At 38.9% G+C, this 11,223-nt stretch overlaps 1 long non-coding RNA gene across 1 annotated transcript; it reads left to right on the forward strand.

The window, feature by feature from the left end:
* Positions 1-3,058: 3,058 nt before the first annotated feature.
* On the forward strand, positions 3,059-10,826 carry LOC116596538. The gene is made up of 3 exons (XR_004288166.1): positions 3,059-3,268; positions 6,776-6,851; positions 10,665-10,826. It is a non-coding gene; the product is annotated as an uncharacterized LOC116596538 (long non-coding RNA).
* Positions 10,827-11,223: the final 397 nt, after the last annotated feature.

Below are 11,223 nucleotides of genomic sequence, written 5' to 3' on the forward strand. Positions count from 1 at the left end.
ACCCCCTCACAACTGAAGGGAGTGAGGAAATCAGGGATATTTTCTGATGATTCTCCCATAGCACTGGACTGATTCCACCAGTCTGCTTTGCAGATTTTGTCTCCACTGTAGTCAAGAAACATCAAATAATAGAATATGGAAAATCAGGGGTTCTGAAAAGCAAACTAGGCTTCTTCAAAGTAGCTGAAACCCAGCAATAAGAAAGACTAAGAAAACGCAAAGGCAAAATTGTGAGAAAATATGTTTTCAGCTCCCTCTGCAACTAAAGCTTCCCTTTCCACGTTTTCCATTACCACTGTCTAGTTCTCTCTCCCAGCCTTCAAGAAACCAGGATATCTCTCCACCACATAGCCACATGCAAAATCTGCCCAGGCACGAATCCCATATCAGTCATTTAAACCTTGGTCTAAATTTTAATCTTTATTACTCCTAGAGCTATTTTCATACTAACCCTGTATTTATTTGTGGAATAAAATGTTTTCCCTATTTAAAAAAAAAAATCAGGAACTACCATAAGCATGGTAAAGTTGTTTGGTGATCTTCTTGGGACTGGAAAGAGAAAATTTCCCCAAATTCTTAACAGTGGACTACACATAGACAACTTTGAAAAGATGGTCCAGGAATGAGAATAATAACAGCATTGTGTAAGTCCAGGTATGCTTTACAGGATAATAAATGATTTGGCATCATATTTCAAAAGTGATCATTTTGAAGCTGTGTAACTGAGACATAGAAAAAATTGTAACTAATGGCCATCAAAAAATTAAAAAAATTGTAACTGATGGCCATCTAGAACATTCTGTAAGATGTTAGCACAGGTGAAACCTATCATCTTAGGCATTATATACTGGAAATTCCAGAAAACTTCAGAGAGAGCTTTCAAAGTTTCAAAGCTGGAACTCTACCAGGCAAGGCTTTGAAATCTAAGAGCATAAATGTAAATCTACTTAACTAGAAGTATTAGCCAGTTCCTTCTCCTTACTTCCTACGGCCATGTCTTCCCATTCTCACTGCATTACTGGGAGGCAGAGAGAGAATGAAAACACTGCCCTCAAGATATATAAATTGAGACAGAAACCTCAAGGGTTAAGTCATTTGTTCCAGGGTGACAGAGGAATATCTCCTCGAGAAAAACCAACCCTGCCAATTCCCTTCCACAGCAATGGATGTTTCAACGATGACACAGGAAATTAAAATTCAGGAAATCTCTTAACAGTCAACAGTAATAAAGTCAAGATTTAATAAATAGGTAAGGACCATAGCTTTGGAAAATTACTTCTATCAAACTCTATGGAGTGATTATATGGCCATTTTAGCTCCTTTCCTCAGAAAGGTGTTGGAATAAGGAATCAATTGATCAATTAATCGATCACAGAGGTTATCTCTGTAACATATATCCTACCAAAATATACTTAACTGCCTATTTTTTAAATTTCAAAGCAGTCTTATAACATCTCTGGAGAAGGATCAGGTCCTATGTAAGCCCATGTAGCACCCAAAACTGCTTACAATGCCCTGGCTCTGCCACCAATGAGTGGCTGGGTTTGAGGCAATGCCAAGTACTGCCTTTGTAAGCAGTGTAGAAAGTAACCCTTACTATGTACACAAAAAAACCCAGAGATAGAATTAATTTAAACAGAATGGGCTTTTTTATTTTAATGTGAGCTTTTATTCATTAGTTGGAGTGAGAAAGATCCTAAAGCCTATATTTGTATTTAAAATCTTCTAGCCCATCCATTGAGGAAAACAAACTAGTTGATAACTCAAAATTGCCTTCTTTGAAAAAGCAGCATAGGCAGAGGTGAGAGTAGGAGTAGAAGAGAAAAACGGTGATGCTTCCTAGTATTATTGAAAAATCAAGTCTCTGTGAGTAAAACATTTTAGAAGAAAATTAGAAGAAACATTTTAGAAGTTGAAAGTGGATTTTTATGAAAATATGTGCTCCCTGGGGATTTTAACATCTTAGACTTCCCAAACTGTGCTGGGGAAGTGAAAACTCGTGAGGAGCAAAACATTGGGGAATTTTTATTTGCAGTCATAAGTTATCCCATATGGTTGAAGAGTGATTTCTTTTACGATGGATAGGAACTTGAATTAACTTGGCCGTTTATTGCAAAAATAGAAAGAAGAAAGAGATGGGTGGGCTGGATTTCTATGTCATACCCGGCCTGTGAAGAGGCAGCAACAAATCATCTCAAGTCAGAATAGTCTTAGGTAGCTGAAAATTATGGTAAGAGTGACAGTGGATAAAGTAATAGGATGGAAAGGAGAAGAAAAAATGGAAAACTAAGATAAGTAATTACCAGCCAATAGGAAATACACAGTAATAAATACCAAGGCAAGGGAGAGGGAGATCAAGGGAGAGAGTCAGTATTGGGAAGATCATTCAAAGGCAAAGAAGGGGTATTTGGACAAGTATATCAGGTAGAGGAAGCCCTCAACTACTACAGAAAAAAATCAAGATAGTCTAAAAAATGATAAGACAAGCAAAGGTACAGAATGAGCACAAGATAAATTACATATGAGGTTGAAATAAATAAGGCATTTTTAAGTACACAAGGAACAAGAGGTCAGAGAAATGGCAGGGAGATTTACTGCCAGAAGATTAAAATGAAAAAAAAAAAATTAAATGAGTTCTGTGCCTGAATGTTCACAGAAGATGGGGCAGATGCCAGAAACAAGCATAAATTTCCAGAAGGAAAGGCAAAATGTTTAAGGAAATCAAAATCAATAGTAGACCCCACCATCAAGAAATTGCAATGTCCTCAAGCCTCAGAAAATTCCAGAGGCAGAAATGGCATCCATCCCAGAGCCTGAGGGGAAATGGTAAAAAGGGTCTTGGGAGCCTTCTCACAGAGCTTCTGCATAACTAGAAAAGGAAAGGCAGGTGCAGTCTAGCAGAGGTGACATGATATCAATTGAGGATGATGCATGATCCACTCTTGGGTTACCATGTGATGAGGCCTAAATGCAGATAAAGGGTGACACCCAACCCTTTCTTCATGACTGGCATTTTCCCTTTGAAAAGCAGTTGTCAGTAAGGGCTCTGTGTCGGTAATAAAATGGCTGGTATTTGGATACTCTCAAAGGCCAGTTGTTCTCACCCTGGCCTTTAGCTATGGCACCAACACATTGTCAACTAAGTGATCACAGTGCTTTTTGACTCTTGAGCCCTTGGAAGTCTTCTCTGACGTGTTTCCAGGGGAGGAATATCATCAAGACAAGCAAGAGGAAAAATCAGGAAGTCTCTGGAGAGCCTGACTCATAGGTGAGGTGTTTATTCACTCATTTCCTATTCATGTCACATCATCTCTTCTGATTCTCCTCCTCCGTCACTTTTTAATTTATTTCTCTAACTTCAGCTTATTGTAAGCATCTTTGCAAGCTGCCTTAAATGCTCTTTGAAAATAACTGAGAAAATAAGACAAAAAAGAACAGAGTAGAGAGACAAAAAGTGGGAGGAAAAGGACAAGGGAGAAGTTGTGAGATCATTTCTCAGGGGAGGCAAAGAGGCAAAGAGAAAAAGCAAGTGCACTGGTCTGAATAGGGAACAAAAGGGATTATAAACAAGAAAAAGATCTAAGATTTGAGAAATCAGACAGAAAGGTAAAGTAAACATTAAGAAATGAAGAAAGGAACTGAGGTAGAGGGTTAATTAAGTAAGAAGCACCCAGGGGAAGTAAAAAAAGAACAACACAATGGAAAGAAGGCTCATGAGGGTTGAGAATGGACATTGGAAAGGGTAAAATCAGAGAGAAAGAAGGAAATCATTAGCAGATTTACACTTGACTTTGAAGATAGCACTAGAAGACAAGTAACAAAGCTGGTGAGAGAAAAGAGGAGCTACATCATGAAACCAAAATAGCCAGCAAGGAGGAAGAGGGAAATTTAGGGATCACAACAAGAACTTTGCATCACTGGAGATGGATGTCTTACAGTGAATTTCAGCAATAGCATTGGGTCTGTAATCATCAAAAACAGCTCTTTGAGGACACACACACACACACGCACCATCCACCATCCACCATCCACCGTATACACATATACACTGTACCATAAATACATACAAGCTCACTCTAGACAACACATACACACCATAGACATTTCTACTAAAATAAATCATTTTAGGCTTTCTTTCAGAAAATAAGATGGGTAATCTCTGAAATTTGCCAGTGGGAGACAAAGGTTATTCTAATATTCTAATTATGCAACACCATAAAATTTAACATCTAAAACTATAAATTTTACACAGAAGTGACTATAATTTCATATATGGATAAATGATACTAGCTTTAAAGATGTTTGTTTCTTACTCAATCAGAAGTTCTTAGCTTAGTCTAACCAGTTCACTCATAAGGAAAATATCACATAAAACCCAAGAAGTCAATGATTTGATCTCACAAAATTTCAGTGTTGAAAGTGAGAAATGGTGTGGTCACTTAGGCCATCTACTCATTAAGATATGCCCAATCCATAAAATATGTCAGCACGATATGCATATCTTTCACCTCAATTTTGATAAATAATAGCCAAAAAGTTGTGCTATTTCATCTTCCACATGTGGTACTGTTCATTGCACACATCTTAGTCAGAAATGTCTGTGCCTACTCCTTTATTTTCTAATCCTAAATATGAAGTAAAGATTAGAAGATTTTCACTTCTATTGTGTAGTTATGCAAATAGAGTCCATGAAGAAGGAGCTATGTGAAACTAGTGTTAAGTAAATTAGAACAAGAAAAAGAGTTGCCCCATAACCTAATGAAAAAGGAATCCACTGACTCTAGTTTGTAAAAATAAATTGAGTCTGAAAATAACATTCCTAAGGTCTCTCCCCTCCTCTCTACTTTCATCCGTGACTCCGCCCACGCAAGAACCAGGGTACTGGGTGGAGATGGGCAACCCATGACAACATGTTGCCATAGATGCTTATTTGCTTTTGGACAGTAGAATTTTTAAATGTTTGAGTCACTAGCCAGGGTTCCAAATCTCCCAGTGAAGATGAGATCTACTCTTTTGGAAAAATCAGAAGTTCTGACAATATCCGCTCTCATCAGCGATCATCAGTCATTGAGTAGGGCTGCTACCCTACCCTACCCTGGTTTGAGACCAGACATGACTCTCCAGTTCATCCCAGTCCCCACCTGGGCACATACTCATTTCGGTAGGCTATAGATACTTGAGTTTTTAAGTCTGTGCTAAAAAAAACCATAAGAACCCCCAAACACTTTGCAGTCTTTCAAAATGGGGGTCGGTATTCTGATTTGCCTCTCTGAAAAGACAGAGAGCAGATGACAGGTCAACACTACCCAGTCATGCATGGTGCTCCATACACAGTTAATCCTTGAACAACACAGGGTTAGGAGCACTGAACCCCATCCCCGCCATGGTCAAAAGTCCACTGATAACTTTCACTCCCCAAAAACTTAACTATTAATAGCCTTCCCAATAATGCAGTCAGTTCACACATATTTGAATGTTATGTGTATTATATGCTGTATTCTTAAGTAAGCTAAATGAAAGAAACTGTTACTAAGAAAATCATAAAGAGGAGAAAATATATTTATTTTACTGTTTTTGTTCTGTACTGTGTGTATAGAAAAGAAAAATCCATGTATAACCCAAGTTCAAACCCATGTTGTTCAAGGATCACTGTATATTTACAAATAATAGCTATGCAACCAAATGACAAGGCCTAATTGGTCCCTGCCTCACTTAAATTACAAAAAAAAAGTAGACTTCTGGTTTTTTAATATTCTTTGACAAATGAGATTAAGAATTACATTTTCCTTTTTTCCCCTAACTTAGCTACTTGTGTTTTTCTCTTATTTTATTGTTATTTTTTATTATAATATCTTAAACCTGATGTTGATAATCTTGCTAATATTTATAACTATATTACGAAACATTTCCTTTCCAATGTCTTCTTTCAAATGCTCAAAAAATACCTTATTATTACTTGACTGAAGTTTATATAAATAAACTAATTTGTTATAATGTTGGCATTTTTCAACATTTACCTTGAAAAATAACACTCAGTCTTTTGCATATAATGACCTGAAATTTTAGAAGTCATTTGATGATTTATCTTAAATATTATCTACTAGAAGGATGATAAATAACACCGAAACTCCTTACTTCATTATGAGGTCTCATTCTGTACCCAAGGGGAAAACAACAGATGAAGTGTCTGGACCTTGACCCATGGTAACCTGACTGCCAGCAAGGCCAGCACTGTCAGAAAAGGTCATACATTGGAGTCTCAGGATCTCTAAGCCAAAAATAGCAGAAGGCACTGAGAAAAGATTAGTCTTTTAACTCATAAAGGAAAGATACCAAATTCAATGCAACCACAAGCTTTTCAAATAGTACAGATTTTTGCTGTTACTCTGAATTAAACATATATTCTTATGCCAGAGCAGGTTTTTGTAAAAAGGCTATAAACTAGAGTGGGTCATACCTCCCTTACAAACATAAATCTCCCACGTACTTCTACCACAAACCGCATATCCCAAACTGGTTTGCAGACTAGGCAGACTACATGATGTGCAGGGCCTAGTACAAAATGAAAATGCCAGGTCAAAAAAATTATTAAGAATTTTAAGATGGCAATAGCAGAGTATTAAATCAAGTGAGCTGGGTGCCCTACACAACCGCATAGGTCACATGCTCATGAAACCAGCCCTGGCAGCAAGAAAGAAGTTTTGAAATTTTTTGAAAAAAAATTCTTTCTTTTCAATGATGTAAAACCATTTAGCTTTTACTTCTGTATCCTCAGATTCGGCCTTAGGGAAGACAGCACCCACATTCCAGAACAGCATGGGGCTACAAAAAAGAATCAACCATCTCCCCAGGTACCTTTGCAGCTGTGGTCCCCACCCTCTGCATCCTAATGGGCCCTTTTACCTCCCTTCTCAGACCAGAAAACATTTGCTCAGGCATGAATCCTTTGGTTGTGCATAGTGGGCAGCTGATTAAGTAACTAAGGCAAAATTTCAATGACAGCCTGCACCTCTTTTACTTCAAGACAGATTTCAGTCCCTTCAGGGAGTTTTAATTAAAAACTACCAGATCCCTTTCTCTGAGGAGGAAGCCAAGAAAGAGGAAGAGGACATGCAAAAGTGAATTCCCTTTTAAAAAAGCCTCTCGGTACACCAAAGCAGAAGAAACCAGACTATAAAGTCCAGCAGGGCAAGAAGAGCATGCTAGGTTAGACCTTGAAAGGGATCATGAGTTGCCTCGGTAGCAATTAAAAATGAATGAGAAGTTCTAAGAATAGAGCCTTGGGCATTTTGTAGCCATCATTTTGGGAGAGCAGGCTTTGGACTAAGCAACTGTTGCATCAGCTGTTGGCAGGAGCTTGGAAGGGTTGGGGCCATTTCCTAGTTGCACCAAAAATTTGTTTCTGTAGAACATTCTAGTTATTCTCTGGGCTTGACCTACTCTGTTGCCTGCCTCTTGGCACTGAGAAATTAGTACAACAGAATTTCAGGTGCAGGGAGGCATCTTGGTGTTGCTATTTGGGAGTATGGAGTTAGCAGTGGCCTGGGAATCAAAATGGCTGGGCTCTGATACTGATGGGTTATGTGACCTTAGGCAATGCTCCGCACCTTTCAAACAGCTTCTCAGCTTCATCAACCAAGGACATGTGGGAATTTGACTAGATCAGAAGTGGCTGGTCCCCTTAGGGACCCCGGGGTGAGGGGTAAGAACTGAATAGTTAAGGTCTAGATTGCACCCTATCTTGGCTTCAACAAAGCAGTCCCCTGATTTTCTGTTCATTTTATCCCACCCGGTAGGGCACGGAGGTGAAGAGCACATTTGAGAGGATACACCCCCAGTATCCAGTTTGTACCTCACCAGCTCTGATACCGATTGCTGGGGCTCCCATCCGCATTCACCTCTTCCAAGCTGTGTGACCTCACACATGTTCTTTAGCATCAGTGTGTTGGTTCTCTTGCCTGGAAAATGAAGACAGTAACACCTACCTCCTGGGTTTTTGTGAAGATGAATGAGGTAATATGTAAAAAACATTTACCTCACTTCCCAGTTTATGCTATGAGCTAAACAAATGTTAACTATAACAGTTTTGATTCAACAAAGGATTTCCTGGTGAAAACAAAACAAAACACTGGGTCTGATATCTTTAAAAATTTCTATAGTACTAAAGTTCTGTGATTATTATTATTATTATTTTACCATTTCTTTCCTTATTTCCTTTATCTCATTACTCTCTCCCTATAAAACCTCTGTCACTCAGGTTGAACCAAAGTCAAACAGGATTTGCTCCCTTGGCCATGGGTGGTTGGTAACAGTGGGACTGGCAGAAGCATTGGGCATGTCTACCAGTTTGAAAGTATTCCTGGAAATGTTGGAAAGCTGGTCTCATGAGATTTTGCCTGGCCTATTTTTGTGGTTACAACCAAACCACTCCTCCTGTAGGAATTGTGATGGCCTGTGCATGCTGCATGGGCAAGGCCTAAATCTCTAATTACCGCTGCAGACAATAATGCTAACACTGATGGCAAAAACTGTCACAAAGGAAAGATCTAGGACAAGGCAGAAGCAATAGCTAAAGCCTTGCAGAATACATAAAATTTATGTCCACTTCATGGCACCGATTCCCAAATGACCTCTCAGCTAGCAGTTCCCTTCCCCAGCTTCTGCTTTCCACCTGCTTAGTGAGAAAACAGCCATTGATGACAGCAGCCCAGGATAAATCTGTCAGCAAGACTTACAGGACAAAATCTCCTGAGAAAGGCTTGAGGAATCCAGAAAATAAATCTCTGTGTCCCAAACAGTAGCAAGGTTACCCGAGTTTATAACATGTCCTTTTAACCCCTCGGGTATGGGCCTTATTGACTATAATGATCACCAACCTCAGATGACACCCTGAAGTGGCATGTCTTTTGCTACCAAGAGGACTGCCCCATGCAGACCTCTTCCCGGATAACAGCCTTGAGAGCAGCAGGTTTAGACAAGCGGCCATAGTTATCTTCTATCTGACAGGTGAGTTGGATGCTTCTAATCTTCTAGGAGGGGACAGGGCATTGGAAATAGAAGTCAGGCATTTAACACAAGTTGGGGAAAGAATTTCAAAATACTCAGAGACTCAGAAGACAAGAGGGCAGCAGCAGCGTCTCTGGCCACGAGGTAACAACAGTTCCATAGCTGTCACCCAAGCCTGCAATAGGTCCTTGACTGGCAGACTTGCCCAGATACCGCACAGAGATTCTAAAAGAGGTTTGAGGACACCAGAAAGGTTCGACCCCCATTTTTTAGATCTCCTTTCAGTTTCCTCCTTTGGAGATCTAGGGTACTTGCAGCCATATCCAAGCTGCTAGAACACTGCAAGTCAGCAGCAAGACAAAAGCTGCTCAAGGAGCTACACTGGTTAGATAAAGGAAACAGTGAAAGAGTGTGGGGTATTTAAGATTCCTCACTGCCTCGGAAATAAAACCCCAAATCCTATGCCTGACACTCAAGGCTTTACCCAGTATGGCCAGCTTTCTCTTTTCAACTATTTCATCATCACCACCCAGATGCAGCTCCAAAGTGATAGTTATAGACCTGGCAGACCTCGGAGTTAGCACAAGGGGCCCACACACTTATACATGAAGTTGTCCTTACCCATAGCTATCTTACTATACACACACACACACACATACACACACACACGTAAAACTCTGGCAGTTTTACATATATATATGCATATATGTATATATACATAATATATACATATATATGTAAATATATATGCATATATATATGTAAAACTGCCAGAGTTTGTATGAAACCCATTCAATATGGGTTTAGAAATATTACTGAATTTTTGGTTGCTTTTGGTACTGAATGAGCAGTTACTTTCCTGTGGAAGTTTTTTTTGTGGGGGAGGGTTGTTTTTTTGTTTGTTTGTTTTGGTTTTTGGTTTTTGCTATAACAGTTTCTTCTTGAAAAGCAGGAACCTACTGGGCTAGACAATTTCTTAAGTTAGGCATTCTCTTCCCTGATACCTTTTTCTCTTCCAGCGCTGTCCAATAGAAACTTAATGCAATCACAAATGTAATTTTAAATTCTCTAGTGGTCACATTTTTTAAAAAAAGCAAAAAGAAACAGGAAAATTAATTTTAATAATATAACTTAATATATTTAAAATATTTCAAAATGTGATCAATATTTTTAAAATTATTCATGAGCTATTTTATATTATTTTTCATATTAAAAGTTTGCAATCTGGTATGTATTTTTAGGCATAGGATATCTCAATATAAACTAGTCACGTTTTATGAGTGGCTACTAGCTTGCACATGTTGCTCTAGTCAGTCATACTTGGTTCAGTCTTGGCTCTTACTGCACCCCCCTACTTTCCTACCTTCCACATCCTCCTTTTCATACTTCTCTGCCTGTCTGCAGCACAGTCCTCCTCAATGTCTAATGTATGCACCATGATATCTAGAAACCTCCAAGCCCAGATCTCCAAGTCTCTCCTTCCTCATTTCTTCTAGCATTCAAAGTCTATGCCATACATTTATCCCAAAACCCTATCCCACCTGGTCTCATTAAAGCATTAGTCAACTGCTTTATATGTGGGGGTCTTGTCTCTCCAAGAAGTTTGTGGCTTATTTGTGGATAGTAAATGTGCCTTTTATCCTTTTTATCCTCCACAGCACTAAGCTGAGTGCTGAACACACAGTAGGCTCCATTAAGTACGTGTTCAACGGAACCAATTTCATTTTCTTAGACACTCTGCTTTAAGTTCCAGGAGAAGTAAGACTTCCATTTACCAATGAAGATAACATGGCAACAAAAGAACAAAGAGATGCCATACTCTTCTTCCAGGGGCCAATTTTCTTACTTCTGGATAGATACACTCTGTCATCAAGAATATCCTGAGACTTTTCATGGCCTTATTTATACTACCTTGGGCCTCTCTTTAAGGCTCACAGACTACAAATATGTATAACCATGTATTTTCAAAATACTTTCCAATGTATATTTCTTTCTGCCTTGTACTCATTTCTCGTTTTAGCTTCATTGAAATAGAAAAGATAGGGTGCACTTTAGGGGAAAGGAGAAGATGGCAAGGAAAAACTATCTTTCTCCATGGAGGTCTGAAAGAAAATCATGGAAATAAGTAATCAGATATGCATGTATCAAGGGCCATAGAGCCTTTCAGGAGTCAAAGTGAACTCACAGGCTGTGTAGTGGATGGTCTGATCCGGGAAC

The sequence above is a fragment of the Mustela erminea genome, chromosome 7 (assembly GCF_009829155.1).
Source record: "Mustela erminea isolate mMusErm1 chromosome 7, mMusErm1.Pri, whole genome shotgun sequence".
Lineage (NCBI taxonomy): Eukaryota > Metazoa > Chordata > Mammalia > Carnivora > Mustelidae > Mustela > Mustela erminea.